This window comes from Somniosus microcephalus, chromosome 2 (genome assembly GCF_052327205.1).
Source record: "Somniosus microcephalus isolate GS21.2 chromosome 2, FLI_Smic_1.0, whole genome shotgun sequence".
NCBI classification, from domain to species: Eukaryota; Metazoa; Chordata; class Chondrichthyes; order Squaliformes; family Somniosidae; genus Somniosus; species Somniosus microcephalus.
The window spans coordinates 338,336,359-338,350,805 of NC_140988.1; the positions used below are offsets into that span (position 1 = coordinate 338,336,359).

The window sequence follows — 14,447 nt, forward strand, 5'->3', positions numbered from 1 at the left end:
ACTCTGTTTCTCTCTCCACAGATGCTGCCTGACCTGCTGAGTATTTCCAGCATTTTCTGTTTTTCGAAAGATCTTGTTTGTCGACACCCGCCCCTCCCCAAAATATTAGAGATATTTTAAAACCTGCAGTATGTTCTTAATGCTTGCTGCAGTGGTTACAGTTTCTGAAATATTCTGTTAACCTGTTTCGTAAAGACAGCCACGCTATACCATGCAAGACAATCTATTTTTGTGTTGCTTAAGGTGAAGCTGTGCTTAAATTTTCCTGTACCTTAAAGGCCATCATGTCCAATTACTGTCGCTACGCACATTCTGAGGTCAGTGACAGGCTAAAAACCTGTCCTTTTCTCTCTTTTTGTACATGCTTTTAAAGAATGTTGCCATTTACTGGTACTTTATACACTTACGTTACACCTGAAGTGCAATGGACTCTCAACTTTTACATAGATACTAGTGACCCTTCCGTGGCATTGCCCACAGCTGCTCGAAGGAAATGGCCCTTCTTGGATCTGTGCTTGTTGCAACAGGCCTGGAGAGGTTACAGCGCCACCTCTGGGACAAGTAAGAACAACAGGTGTTAGCTACCATTGCAGCCTTACTCATTGATTTCAATGGACTGGATCGGGACAACATGACCAGCTTTCGGGGATTTTAATTTAAATATCCATTCCCATCGGAGGTGGTTTGGTTAGTGCCAGTTGGAAAATGCAAACTAATTTCTCCATTAAAAATGTGGTCGCTGCAAACCTTTAAGTATCCATTCTGAACGATGTATTGCGATAATGTAATGCTAAGAGAAACATTGGAATGTCAGAAAAATTCATTACTATTGATTTGGTTTTTGTCTTGTTAATGGCAAGAGGTCAGATCATATAAATCATTATATGTGGTAGGATAGGTTGTTGACTGATGAAGTGTGTTCCTCTAGATCACCAAAGGTGATGGGGGAAAAATTCAATTGTTAGTGCCTTAAGAGGGCGCTAATGGGGCACAAAGCAACTAGCGCCTGGGCGCAGCGATGTTTGCTCTGCTTGTAAAATTAACTAGACATTTTGCGGCGGCGCTAAACACTACCGCCACAATCTCCTGCGCCGGCAGATTGTGACGTCTGTCGAGTGCGCGACGCCCCGTTAACACCCCGGACTGGATATTGAGTGGCGCCCCCTGCCTCACCGCCTGCCGCTAGCAACGACAGGTTGAGGGGAGCGTTATGCAGTCAGAAAGGGACTGGGAGAGCGCTATTTAAAGGCGACCACTTCCTGCCTTTTTTTGTCGGTGACATTTTTGCGCCACGCATTCTGAGAGAGAGAGAGAGAGAGACTTCTGGAGAGATTCAACGCTGTGTGAAGGAGTTTTGAGTACTGAGCAGCACTTTGCAGGTTTATTTTGATTTGCCCTTCCTTGCTTCGCCAGTGCTGAGGTAGCGCCTCGCTCCTCGGCATTTGCGCGTTAAGACAGGTGTGAAGCGCCTGATTTAGCACTCCAATCACCTCCAGGGGCGATAAAAGCCAAGTTTGCTGTCGGAGGTGATAATTAGCGCCAGGCGCTAAACTTTGCGCACGGCCGATAATGACGCCCCAAATGGGGGCGATACTGAATTTTTCCCCCGATGTGTTTTCAGCTCAGCAATCAATGGTACACTGTTGACATGGTCTTCAGTATGTCATAATAACTACTCTGACTATTACCTTCTTGGCATAACAATGCCCTTTAAGAAGGGTCTGAGAGAAAAGGCCATGGTGCCATGCCAGTGGTTTGTGGGTTAGAATGACAGTAAGTGGGCAGGAAGCGACTGCCAGTCTCCTGAAAACTGACTGGTTCATGACACCTGCTGACACTCAGGGGAAGGGTCTACCAGAGGGGTCACACCATATGCAAGTGGGGACAGGGGAGGGAGGGGGAGTCCGGGGCGGGGCAGGCCTAAACTTTCCTTGTGAGGACCAGAGGAGAACTTATTCTCCTCCTGGCCCCACGAAGGAAAGATTTTTTTTTTTTTTTTTAAAACCTTATTTGGAGGGCCTCTTCAACGTCCAATCCTCCTCACGCTGGCCTTCACCTAGCGGGAAAGCTGCAGCAGCTTCCCCGCTCAGGCCAAAGTTAAAATCTCCATGGGAACCTGGTGACGTCATCGGACTCCGAGCGGCATTATGTGAATTAAGACCCTGCCAGCTTTGAGCGGGCCGCTTAGCCGCCCGTCCAGAAATGTTCATTAAAAATCAGAACAGGCAGGATCCGGGCAGCTGTCCAACGGGTGAGTAACCCAGGGCAATTTAACAGTTCACCTGCCCGCTTTCTGCAAGGCGACTAGGATTAAAATCCCCCCCCCCACCACCACCACTGTTCTTGATCACACTGGTCTATTCTCAAGATTGAGCCACCTTTGTCCAACATCCTGCTTATTGAGAGCGGAATAGTTTCATAGAAACATAGCAAAATAGGAGCAGGAGTTGGCCATTCGGCCCTTCGAGCCTGCTCCGCCATTCAATATGATCATGGCTGATCCTCTATCTCAATACCATATTCCTGCTCTCCCCATACCCCTTGATGCCTTTTGTGTCTAGAAACCTATCTATCTCCTTCTTAAATATATTCAGTGGCTTGGTCTCCACAGCTTTCTGTGGTAGAGAATTCCAAGGATTCACCACCCTCTGAGTGAAGAAATTTCTCCTCATCTCAGTCCTAAATGTCCTACCCTGTATCCTGAGACTGTGACCCCTCGTTCTAGACCCCCAGCCAGGGGAAACATCCTCCCTGCATCCAGTCTGTCTAGCCCTGTCAGAATTTTATACGTTTCAATGAGATCCCTTCTCATTCTTCTAAACTCTTCAGAATACAGTTCTAATTAAGTGGAAACTATGAGGTAATTTGAGTTAGCATCTACTGCAGAGTGTTGCTCAATGGGAATAATATCTTCCCGGAGTCTTTTCTTCTTTAGAGTAAGAATTCCAGGCTCTTCAACCCCTCCTTATAACTCGGATAGACGTAAATAAAAAGCATCAAACTGCAGATGCTGTTGTTTCAGATAGCCTCAAGCTCGGTATCAGTTTGGTTTCCCATGGTCGCACGGTTTTTAATGTCTGGATATCCTTGCTATATCACCGTGACCAGCAGCAACTTCCATTTATATGGATCAGAGCTGTGTGCTGCACTCCAGGTGTACCCATAACAGTACTTTGTACAGACTCATTATCACCTCCTGCTGTTTGTGCTCCAGACCTCTGCTTAGGCATCTCAAAATCCTGATTACTCTCCTCATAGAAGTTTACGCACAGAAGGAGACCATTCTCCTGTGTGTCTTCACCTTTTCCTTCATATAAATAATATATATATACAGTGGGACAAATTGAAATGATGCCAAACATTGAGAACTCGAGGAGGAAACACAGAGCCAGACAGCATCTGAAAGGATGTTTGTGCATAAATGCTTTCCTTTTCGTTATTGACTAAAAAGTTCAAAACTAGTGAGCTGGCTGTCAATGAAAAGTTTGAGATAAAATTTTCAGTTCCATGTACATTTTTTATGACGCCAAAACAATTTCATAATCTGCTAATAAATAGCTCAAGATTAGTGGGGGGGAAAAAATTGGATTTAGAAAAAACAAACAGCCACAACCAGGCAAAAATAAGACGCCGCGGTCTTGCAGAGGCAATCAGAGGAAAAACTTGCCGTTTGGCAGCCCCCTCACTCATGTTTGTGGCTAGTTAAATGAGTAGTTTCAAATTTCCCACGTTCTGGGGAGCCATGAGTCACCTCCAGCACAAGAAATTTGAATCTGCTGATCTAACTGGTCGTAAATGCAGACAAGCTGGCTGTCGGTGGCAAGTTGTGACAATGAGCCTGTCCTGAGTGAGGTCATTGTGATCATTGCAGATTCTGATTTCAGCCTTGGCCCTGATCAGGGGTTAGCTAATTCCACAAGTTGCTCGAAAATTCCGGCGGATCAGCAGATTCCAATTTCCCACATTCCGGGGAAGGTCCAAATCCGTTACCGCAGCACCATGAATGGAAGGGCATTTTAATCCACCGTTTGTATTGTTCATACACACGGCCACCGAGAGACCTACCTACCGGTGCTGCTGGGGGGCCCCCACTACCCCTCGACGCTGCTCCCACAACGTTTCACTCAAGCCAACGCCTATGTGGGAAAGAACGAGTAGGGAAGGAGATGGTGTTATGGGTCTTGATTTCAATATGGTGAAGATGTAGGGAAGAGGACGAGAATGAAGGACGGTAGCAAGGCAGTGTTCAGAAAGACGGGAGAGGAAGGCACTGGAGCTTGATGAATTTCTCTAAATGTGGTGGCTATTGTCCGACATTCATCATTAGAAATGCACCCAAGAATTTACAAACATGCGCAAGTCTGTGGGCCATCAAACGACTACCATCCTTTGATTCCTTTCTAATGCCCAGTGTTACAAAAGAAGCAGCAGGTGACTTCTGAAATACCTCCTGCACAAGAATGTTTCAATTAACTTGCCGTCTTTAACTGGAGCAGATTCCCACAAATTAAACAACACAGCCATTATTTAACGTCCAGATTTAACCAACTGGATTGGATTTTAAACACTTTATGAATCATTAAACACAGTTAGCAAAAATAAGCAGCTCCAACCTTTCCAGTAGTATAATCTGACAAGTACCACCCACTGACTGATCGTTTATCACATGAGAATATGGACTGCCAACAGGACTGCATTACACGGGCTGCTGTTAACTCATCCAGAAGTAACTTACTGATGATGCCAGCTTTACTGCTGTTCACAGGCGAAACATCCAAGGTAACAGTGGAGACCGGTGTCAGTCACCTTTCACCATTTCTAAGTCTGTTAGAATGAGAGTGCTGTGCTGCGCTTCACCTACTAACCCGAGGTCACAGGTCAGATACACGCCTATCTCCTGGAGTAAATCATTAACCACTGATTGAGGCCACAGCAAGCCATCTTCTGGGTTTCTTAGGTATTTGTTAAAATGAAACGCAGTCGGAGTCCTTGCTCCTGATCGATATCCAGTGACTCCTACGGGAAAGTCTGCAGGCGTGGACATTAGGTGAGGACAGGATTCGGTGGCGTTGCATTGCCTCCCATGGTTCAATAGCCTTTCAATATTCACTGTCTAAGGTCACACCTCAATGACTGCAAATTAGGTGAGGATTTGAAAGGCAGCTAATACCCATGGAACAATTCCCTCAGATCAGTCCTTCAGAAGAAATGGGGATATAAAAAAAAATATCGAGGTCTAGGTTTAACATTTTGATTTATGTTTTGCATTTCAAGGATACCATAATATAAAATTTCCCAGGCAAAAACATTTCATAACCCATATAGATCTTAAGAGATATGCAACAAAGGGAGATGAGGTTTTATGCAGAATTTACAAACAAATCCGAAGCCCTCTTGAATCAGCCGGGTTTACCAGTCACATGTCAGACGTTCATAACAGAGATGATTAATTTGTGACTGAACCCCAGGTCAGCGGAACACCCCAAATGGAGTAGAAATAGTTTGAATAGCTGTCAGCTGCAAACCCCAGCTAATGCCCCTTGAGAAACAGGTTACAGCCGTGGCTACCATTGCCCATTCCACCAGCTGAGGGAACATGCAGATCTTGTGCCCCCATTCCAACAGTTTAGAGTGCGTGCAGGGCTGATCTGTAAAATAAGTTTTTCAAATTGCCGCTGATCCATTTTGCACAAAAAATTTTGCAAGTAAAAGCTGGATTAACAAACGTCGTAATATTTACGATGGTTTAGTGCATCATTATTACAGGCGTGCCAAGATTGGCTGCTTTTTCTTCCTCGCTATTGCCGCTTACAAATTTGCGTTCTTGGGAACTGCGATTCACTAAAATTGGAGATTTCCCTGCTACTGTTCATTCTGGACCAGCGTCATTTTGTTTGACTCCCTTAAAATAAATACAGAAATGAATGATGCACAGGAGTGGTTACAATCCAAACCAAGGACTCAGATAATGCCAGAAAGCCAGGGAATGAAGTCAAGCGGGTTATAATTGCCATCACCCCCGTCACACCCAACATAGAAACACAGAAGATAGGAGCAGGAGTAGGCCATTCGGTCAGCGCGAATCTGGAGCCCTCCTGTCACTCTCTCCTCCAGCAGCTGGTGCTTCTCTGCCTGGCCAATCCTAACCACTTCGGAGACTTTTTAGCACCTAAATTATCCGGGGAAAATCGGCCCCGTCAAATTTTAAATTAAATTTTTTTCTTACTTTTCCTTTCTGTCTTTTTTTCTCTCTCGCTCTTAATCCAATCTTTCTTTCCCTCTCTATTTCTCTTTCTGTACCTGATCTGACATTGAATTCACCCTCCTTCTCAGTCCTTCCCGTGTTTATTTCCCAATCCTTAAATTTGATTGGTTATGGAGATACCCTGTTGATTGCCTTGTTCACTCAGGTCCCAGATGCCCTGTTTCCCCTGCTGCGATGTTATCAGCTCACATGGGAACACCACCACCTCCAAGTTCCCCTCCAAGTCACACACCATCCCGACTTAGAAATATATCGCTGATCCTTCATCACCGCTGGGTCAAAATCCTGGAACATAGAAACCTTCGAGCCTGCTCCGCCATTCACTATGATCATGGTTGATCCTCTATCTCAATACCATATTCCCGCTCTCTCCCCATACCCCTTGATGCCTTTTGTGTCTAGAAATCTATCTATCTCCTTCTTAAATATATTCAGTGACTCTTCTGTGGTAGAGAATTCCACAGGTACCCCGTACTGTGACCCCTTGTTCAAGATCCCCCAGCCGGGGGAAACATCCTCCCTGCATCCAGTCTGTCTAGCTCTTTCAGAATTTTATACATTTCAATGAGATCCCTGCTCATTCTTCTAAACTCTAGAATACAGGCCTAGCCGACCCAATCTCTCCTCATATGACAGTCCTGCCATCCCAGGAATCAGTCTGGTGAACCTTCGCTGCACTCCCTCTATGGCAAGTATATCCTTTCTTAGGTAAGGAGACCAAAACTGTACACAGTACTCTAGGTGTGGTCTCACCAAGGCCCTGTACAACTGTAAGAAGACATCCTTGCTCCCTCCCTAATAGCACTGTGGGAGTACCTTCACCACACGGACTGCAGCGGTTCAAGAAGGTGGCTCACCACCACCTTCTCAAGGGAAATTAGGGATGGGCAATAAATGCTGGCCTTGCCAGTGACGCCCACATCCCAGAAACGATTAAAAAGAATTCCAGCAACTTTGTGGGCAAAAATGTGTTGAGCTGAAGGGTGGAGGGACAATTCTAACTAACGGTGAACGGCGTTAGATGCCCTGCTACAGCATATTCTGGCGGATGAATTGAAATTACACCAGGGTATCGTATTTGTTTCGAAATACACACTGTTAATTTGCTGGAGTATTTTTTTATTCAGCCTTGAGTGGTTTTTCAGCCCAGGCCGCTGTGAATGTGGATGTAGATTTCCTCTGTATTGCTGATTACATGTGAGCGTTTTCACGGATTTAGAAACAATATTTGCCAAGCAATGAGATGTGTGAAATAAACCAACAGGTGTTACTAGGCAGCATCTGTGATAAACATCACAAGCACAGGTGAGTTCTGCTCGCTGGGTCACAAGGGTGTAATGCATGGGTAGGTAAACCACTATTATACTGACCCTTTTTTCTCTGCACGCCACAGTGCTTTTACTTAAAAAATATATTGCATTTTGCTTGTCGATTTAAAGGATTTTTTTTTCTATATTCTGGTTTTGAACAGATGTGGATGATTGCCGAGTTAATACCATATTGTTGGAAGGCCCAGGTGCTGGGAACTCTGTGATTGCAGTTCTTTTTGTTCAAATTGAGGCACTCAAATTAAAAATTAATTAAATTAATTTTGAATTAATTTAAATGAATCAAATTAAAATCAACCATGTTTTACTTTTTTTGGCGGGTTCGATGGAGGAGCAATTTTACATTATTTGCCCATGGATTATCCTCAGTTGATAAAGTTTTTAATCTATTTCCCATGCTTGGCTTAATGGTAGCCTCTCGCCTCTTGAAGGTCACGGGTTCAAGCCCCGCTATAGAGACTTGAGCATATAATCTTGGTTGACACTTCAGTGTACTGCACCATTGAACTGGATGAGATGTTAAACTAATGAGGTCAGGACTGCCCTCTCAGGTGGACATAAAAGATCCCCATAGCCAATGTTCCCTGTCATTTTTTTTTTATTTTTTACTTTGCACGGGCCCTTTAACTGGCTGCGCGGCCCATTCAATTCTTCGCGCACGCGGGGGTTATTTCCACTGTCAAGCCTGCATGGGACCTCCAGACCGTGGCCGCACAGCTTATCGGGAACGCTGCCCATAGCACTATTTGAAGAGCAGAGGAGTTCTCCCAGTATCCGGTTGATATTTATCCCTCAGCTAACACACTAATTAGTTAGTTATCTCATTGCTATTTGTGGGATCTTGCTGTGCTCAAATGTGCTGTTGCGTTTCCCAATATTATAACAGTGACTACACTTCAAAAGTACATAATTGGCTGTGAAACACTTTGGGAAATCCCGTGGATGTGAAAGATACAATATCAAAGTGACATGAATCAGTCATTCATGAAAGAAAGACTTATGAAATAATACTGAGCAGCCTGCGGGTGGCGCTGTCCAGGGAGAGTATAAATACTCGGGCATGGGCCCAGCTTGCGCAGGACATTCTTAACAGGAACTAGTGAAGGACACAACTAGACTTCCATGTTGTAAAACAGTTGATTAAAGCTTTGTTTAACACTTAGGCCAAATGCCTGGTAGTTTTCTTACATCACAAAGTAAATGTTTTCTTTCCTTACATCCCCAATTTATTTTTAAACAAAGGTCGTTGATTGTCTTCCTCGACCTCTCCCCTCCTGCAGTCCACAACACATGCCAGGGTGTGATTCCATCAGAAAGTGACCATCTGGTACCTCACCCAGGTGGCTACTCTTCAACAGTTTCTGCATTTCAGATGTAATTCATTGCATGTGAAGTGCGTTAAGATGTTCTCTGAGATATGGCAAGGTATTAAGCCTTTTTTCCCCTCAATTTGTGAAATTGGGCAATGAATGTTAACAGGCTATTGAACAATGGCGACTACCACAAGCAAATAGGGATGTTCGCTGATGACTGCACAGTGTTTAGTGCCATTCCCAACTCCCCAGATAATGAAGCAGTCCATGCCCGCATGCAACAAGACCTGGACGACGTTCGGGCTTGGGCTGACAAGTGCCAGGTAACATTTGCGCCACCGAAGTGCCAGGCAATGACTATCTCCAACAAGTGAGAATCTAACCACCGCCCCTTGACATTCAACGGCATTACCATCGCAGAATCCCCCGCCATCAATATCCTGGGGGTCACTATTGACCAGAAACCTAACTGGACCAGCCACATAAATACTGCGGCAACAAAAGCTGGTCAGAGGCTGGGTATTCTGCGACGAGTGTCTCACCTCCTGACTCCCCAAAGCCATCTACAAGGCACAAGTAAGGAACGCGATGGAATACTCTCCACTTGCCTGGATGAGTGCAGCTCCAACAACACGAAAGAAGCTCGACACCATCCAGGACAAAGCAGCTCACTTGATTAGCACCCCATTCACCACCTTAAACATTCACTCCCTCCACCACCTGCGCACCATTCCTGCAGTGTGTACCATCTACACGATGCACTGCAGCAACTCGCCAAGGCTTCTTCGGCAGCACCTCCCAAACCTGCGACCTTTTCCACCTAGAAGGACAAGGGCAGCAGGTGCTTGAGAACACAACCACCTCCAAGTTACCCTCCAAGTCACACACCATCCCAACTTAGAAGTATATCTCCGATCCTTCATCGTCGCTGGGTCAAAATCCTGGATATCCTCCCTAACAGCACTGTAGGAGTACCTTCACCATGCGGACTGCAGCGGTTCAAGGCAGCGGCTCACCACCACCTTAGGGATGGGCAATAAATGTTGGCCTTGCCAGCAACGCCCACATCCCATAAATGAATAAATTAAAAAACGTGAACCTGTCTTCACCTGGCGTGCATACACGCACAGCTTCCAGCAGGAGTTGATGGTTAGTGATCAGGACTACGAACCATGGTCAGCTTTTCCCCACCCACCCCCACCCCCTTCTCGCCTCTCTAACCTGTGGTTACAAGTGCTGAATTTCTGCAGTTGGGCTGTGGACAGCTAAATCAGCACAGACAAGAGATTGAACCTGGGACCTTCCAAGAATCTTGGAAGCGTGACATCATCCAGGATAAAGCCATTTGTTTGATCGGCAGCCCATCCACCACCTCAAACATTCATCACTGGCACACCATGGCTGCAGTGTGTACTACCTATAGGAGCAACTCACCAAAGTTTCTTCAAAAACCCCTCCCATGTTCTACCCTACATAAACTTGAGGTCACCCATAACTCGGCTGCCCGTGTCCTAACTCGCACCAAGTCCCGTTCACCCATTACCCCTGTGCTCGCTGACCTACATTGGCTCCCGGTTAATTACAGAATCACAGAAACCCCACAGTGCAGATAGAGGCCATTTCGGCCCATCGAGCCTGCACATATCCCACCCGATCCCCGTAACCCCTAGACCAACACATATCCCTCCCTATCCCCGTAACCCCACGTATTTAATCCCCCTAACACTAAGGGTCAATTTATCATAGCCAATCAACCTAACCCGCACATCTTTGGACTGTGGGAGGAAACCGGAGCACCCGGAGGAAACCCACGCAAACACGGGGAGAATGTGCAAACTCCACACAGACAGTCACCCGAGGCCGGATTTGAACCCGGGTCCCTGGCGCTGTGAGGCAACAGTGCTAACCACTATGCCACCGTGCTGCCCTCAATTTAAAAATTCTCATCCTTGTTTTTAAATCCCTCCATGGCCTCGCCCCTCCCTGTCTCTAATCTCCTCAAGCCCCACAACCCCCAGAGATATCTGCACTCCTCTAATTTTGCCCTTTTGAGCATCCCTGATTATAATCGCTCAGCCATTGGTCAGCTGCCTAGGTCCTAAGCTCTAGAATTCCCACCCATAGACTCTCCGCCGCTCTACCTCGCTTTCCTCCTTTTAGACGCTCCTTAAAACCTACCTCTTTGACCAAGCTTTTGGTCATCTGCCCTAATTTCTCCTTATGTGGCTTGGCGTTAAATTTTTTAACTTGTCTTATAACACTCCTGTGAAGCGCCTTGGGACGTTTTACTATATTAAAGGCTCTATATAAATACAAGTTGTTGTTGTCTTAAAGGAGGGGACGGCATGGATGAGGGTTTCAGCAGCAAATGAGCTGAGGCAGGGGCGGAGTCGGGCGCTGTTACAGAGGTGGAAATAGGCGGTCTTAGTGATGCCGCGGATATGTGGTTGGAAGCTCATTTCAGGGTCAAATATGACACCAAGATTGGAACAGTGTGGTTCAGCCTCAGACAGATGTTAGGGAGAGGGATGGAATCAATGGCTAGAGATCGGATTTTGTGGCGGAGACCGAAGACAATGGCTTCGGTCTTCCCAATATTTAGTTGGAGGAAATTTCTGCTCATCCAGTACGGGATGTCGGACAAGCCATCTGACGATTTGGAGACAGTGGATCGCCGTTCCTTCATCATTCCTGGGTCAACATCCTGGAAGTCCCTACCTTACAGCACTGTGGGAGTACCTTCACCTCACGGACTACAGCGGTTCAAGAAGAGGAAGGCTCACCACCACCTTCTCAAGGGCAGCTGGGGTGGACAATAAATACTGGCCTTGCCAGCGGCGCCCACATCCCATGAATTAATTTTTAAAAGCCTGTACAGCTCAGTATCGCACCACACAAGAGACTTTGCCAATTGAGACTAACCCTTCCATTTTGTTTTGTTTAATATTTTCCCCTCCTTTTAGGCCTCCTCAGATTATAAACATGTTTCTGAACACAGCGTGACAGCACCGCGTGATTGAAGGCATGCCGAGTTTGCTCCAGCAAGAAGTGATGTGAAAGAAACCACGAATAGGCAACGAACCAGGGCCGGAAAAAACAAAACGTTTGAGTGAATCTAAAATCTTCACCAAGCTGCTGGTTGTCGCTGTCTTTTTTTTATTCCAGCAAAATTAAAATCTTGAGCTCTGCCAAGTTTTCACAGCACCCAACGGTTGGAAAAAAAAATAATGATTTTCAGCAGTTTGTGTTTGGCTCTCTTGATGGGAGATGCCTTACTCATCTCGCAAAGAGTCCCAATCTCTTTTTTAAAAAAAATGAACACCCTCATGAATCAATGTAGGTTTGTTCTACCACACAAGCAGCACCAAGTGTATTGACTACATGCTCTGTTTCGAGCAGGTGCCCTCTTCCTGACCTGGATTTAAAATAAATAAAACACACAGCGATTTATTTTATATCTCCTAAGCAGAGCTGACCAGAATGTTGAAATCACTTTCTCAGTATCACAGAATCACAGAAACCCCACAGTGCAGATAGAGGCCATTTCGGCCCATCGAGCCTGCACCGACACATATCCCACCCTATCCCCGTAACCCCACGTATTTAATCCCCCAACACTAAGGGTCAATTTATCATAGCCAATCAACCTAACTCGCACATCTTTGGACTGTGGGAGGAAACCGGAGCACCCGGAGGAAACCCACGCAAACACGGGGAGAATGTGCAAACTCCACACAGACAGTCGCCCGAGGCCGGATTCGAACCCGGGTCCCTGGCGCTGTGAGGCAACAGCGCTAACCACTATGCCACCGTGCAGCAAAAGGAAAGAAGGAATAAAAGACTTGAATTTATATAGCGCCTTTCACGACCACCAGACGTCCCAAAGCGCTTTACAGCCAATGAAGTACTGTTTTGAAGTGTAGTCACTGTTATAATGTGGGAAACGCGGCAGCCAATTTGCGCACCGCAAGCTCCCACAAACAGCAATGTGATAATGGCCAGATAATCTGTTTTGGTGATGTTGATTGAGGGATAAATATTGGCCAGGACTCCGGGGCGAACTCCCCTGCTCTTCTTCAAAATAGTGACGTGGGATCTTTTACATCCACTTGAGAGGGCAGACGGGGCCTCGATTTAATGTCTCATCTGAAAGGCGACACCTCTGACAGTGCAGCACTCGCTCAGTGCTGCACTGGAGTATCAGCCTAGCTTTATGTGCTCAAGTCTCTGGAGTGGGACCCTGACCCCACAACCTTCTGACTCATAGGCAATAGTGCTACCCACTGAGCCACAGCTGACATAAGGAGGGACATAGATAACAGCTGATATCTAGCTATCTTTTATTTGATAGGCATTATTTGATATATATCACAAGAACATTTCTGGATTTAAAACTTAAACTTTAAATAAAACGCTTTGCCTGGGATTTAATTTGTTGATTTAAGTGATTTGATGAGACACGTTTGGAAAAGGATTTCAATTTGTTTTTTTTTTCCTGTTGACAGGTTTGAACCACAGCTCAGCTTGACTAAAAGAAGAAGAAAAGAGATTTTAGTTAGAAATAAACCATCCTAAAAGACAGGGAGACAGACAGAAGTTGACTATCGTGTGTAGCTCAAATTGTTTGGCTTGGAATGAAACCAACTGGGAAGAGAAAGAAAAAACATTTTTTTTTCTCTTGCTACTGAACCATAAACTCAAGGCATCAAAAGGAAAACTGACCCTGGCTGAAAACACAAAATTTTGATGGCACTCACGTCTTGTGTTGTGAAGCACCCGACGTAAGGAAATCTCCTCAGCCCCTCCTTCCCTCCACAGTAAACGTCGGTTGCTCCGGCCCTGACTCTCGTGAATCTGGGGGTGAAATTCCATTGTGTAACCTTCACATTTAGAGGAGTTGGTTTTTTTAAAAAAAAGAAAACAATTAGAACCTGAGCAGTCAAGTTCAAATTCCGAGGCCGAGCACGCAGTTAGTTATATCAAGAAAATCAGGTGCCCAGAGACAATCAGCCTAATTATCATTCGGCTCTGGCACTTTTGCTGGCTCCATTCCAGAACTCGTTGCCTTTCAATAGGCCCTCTTGTTGTAGCTGATCCCTTTTCTTAACAGTTCAACACAGCTCAATCCAGTCTCTTTTCTTTCCATAAACTTTTACTTTCCCTTCCACCGTTTCCATCTCTAAGGTGACGGGAATGTGAGCGGGAAATTTGCAGCCCCTGTCCTCGGGTGGCCGTGAACTGGTGTCCTCAATCCCAGGCCCTATTGTCCTCAATCCCAGGCCCTATTGTATTCCCCTTATACTTTCTGCCGCCAATCTCAACCCCTGCCTCTTACTCAATCAGAATTTAAATGCATAACGATTGTCACCACAATAATACGAGTGGTATTTAGCCCCCCCACCCTTGCCTCAAAACCCCCCCAGAAAATTGCAATCTTAGAGTATGATATTTAATCAGAAGTCACATAGAAAATCCCTAGATGATATCAATACATATTTAAGGTTCTCAATTGTAAATCTATTTATTAGACCGCTCTTAGCC

The 14,447-nt window shown here is 45.6% G+C and overlaps 1 protein-coding gene across 2 annotated transcripts in view; it reads right to left on the bottom strand.

Annotated features, from left to right (window-relative positions):
• fgfr3 (fibroblast growth factor receptor 3) overlaps window positions 1–14,157 on the bottom strand; it is a 346,406-nt gene extending 332,249 nt beyond the window's left edge. The window contains exon 1 of one of the 2 annotated variants that reach the window (XM_085975421.1): window positions 13,664–14,157. The gene's annotated coding sequence lies outside the window, so the exon portion shown is untranslated. Of the gene's footprint in view, window positions 1–4,735; window positions 5,005–13,663 lie in introns of those variants that run through there. The other variant, XM_085975422.1, reaches the window with a different exon arrangement.
• Between the last annotated feature and the right edge of the window lie 290 nt (window positions 14,158–14,447).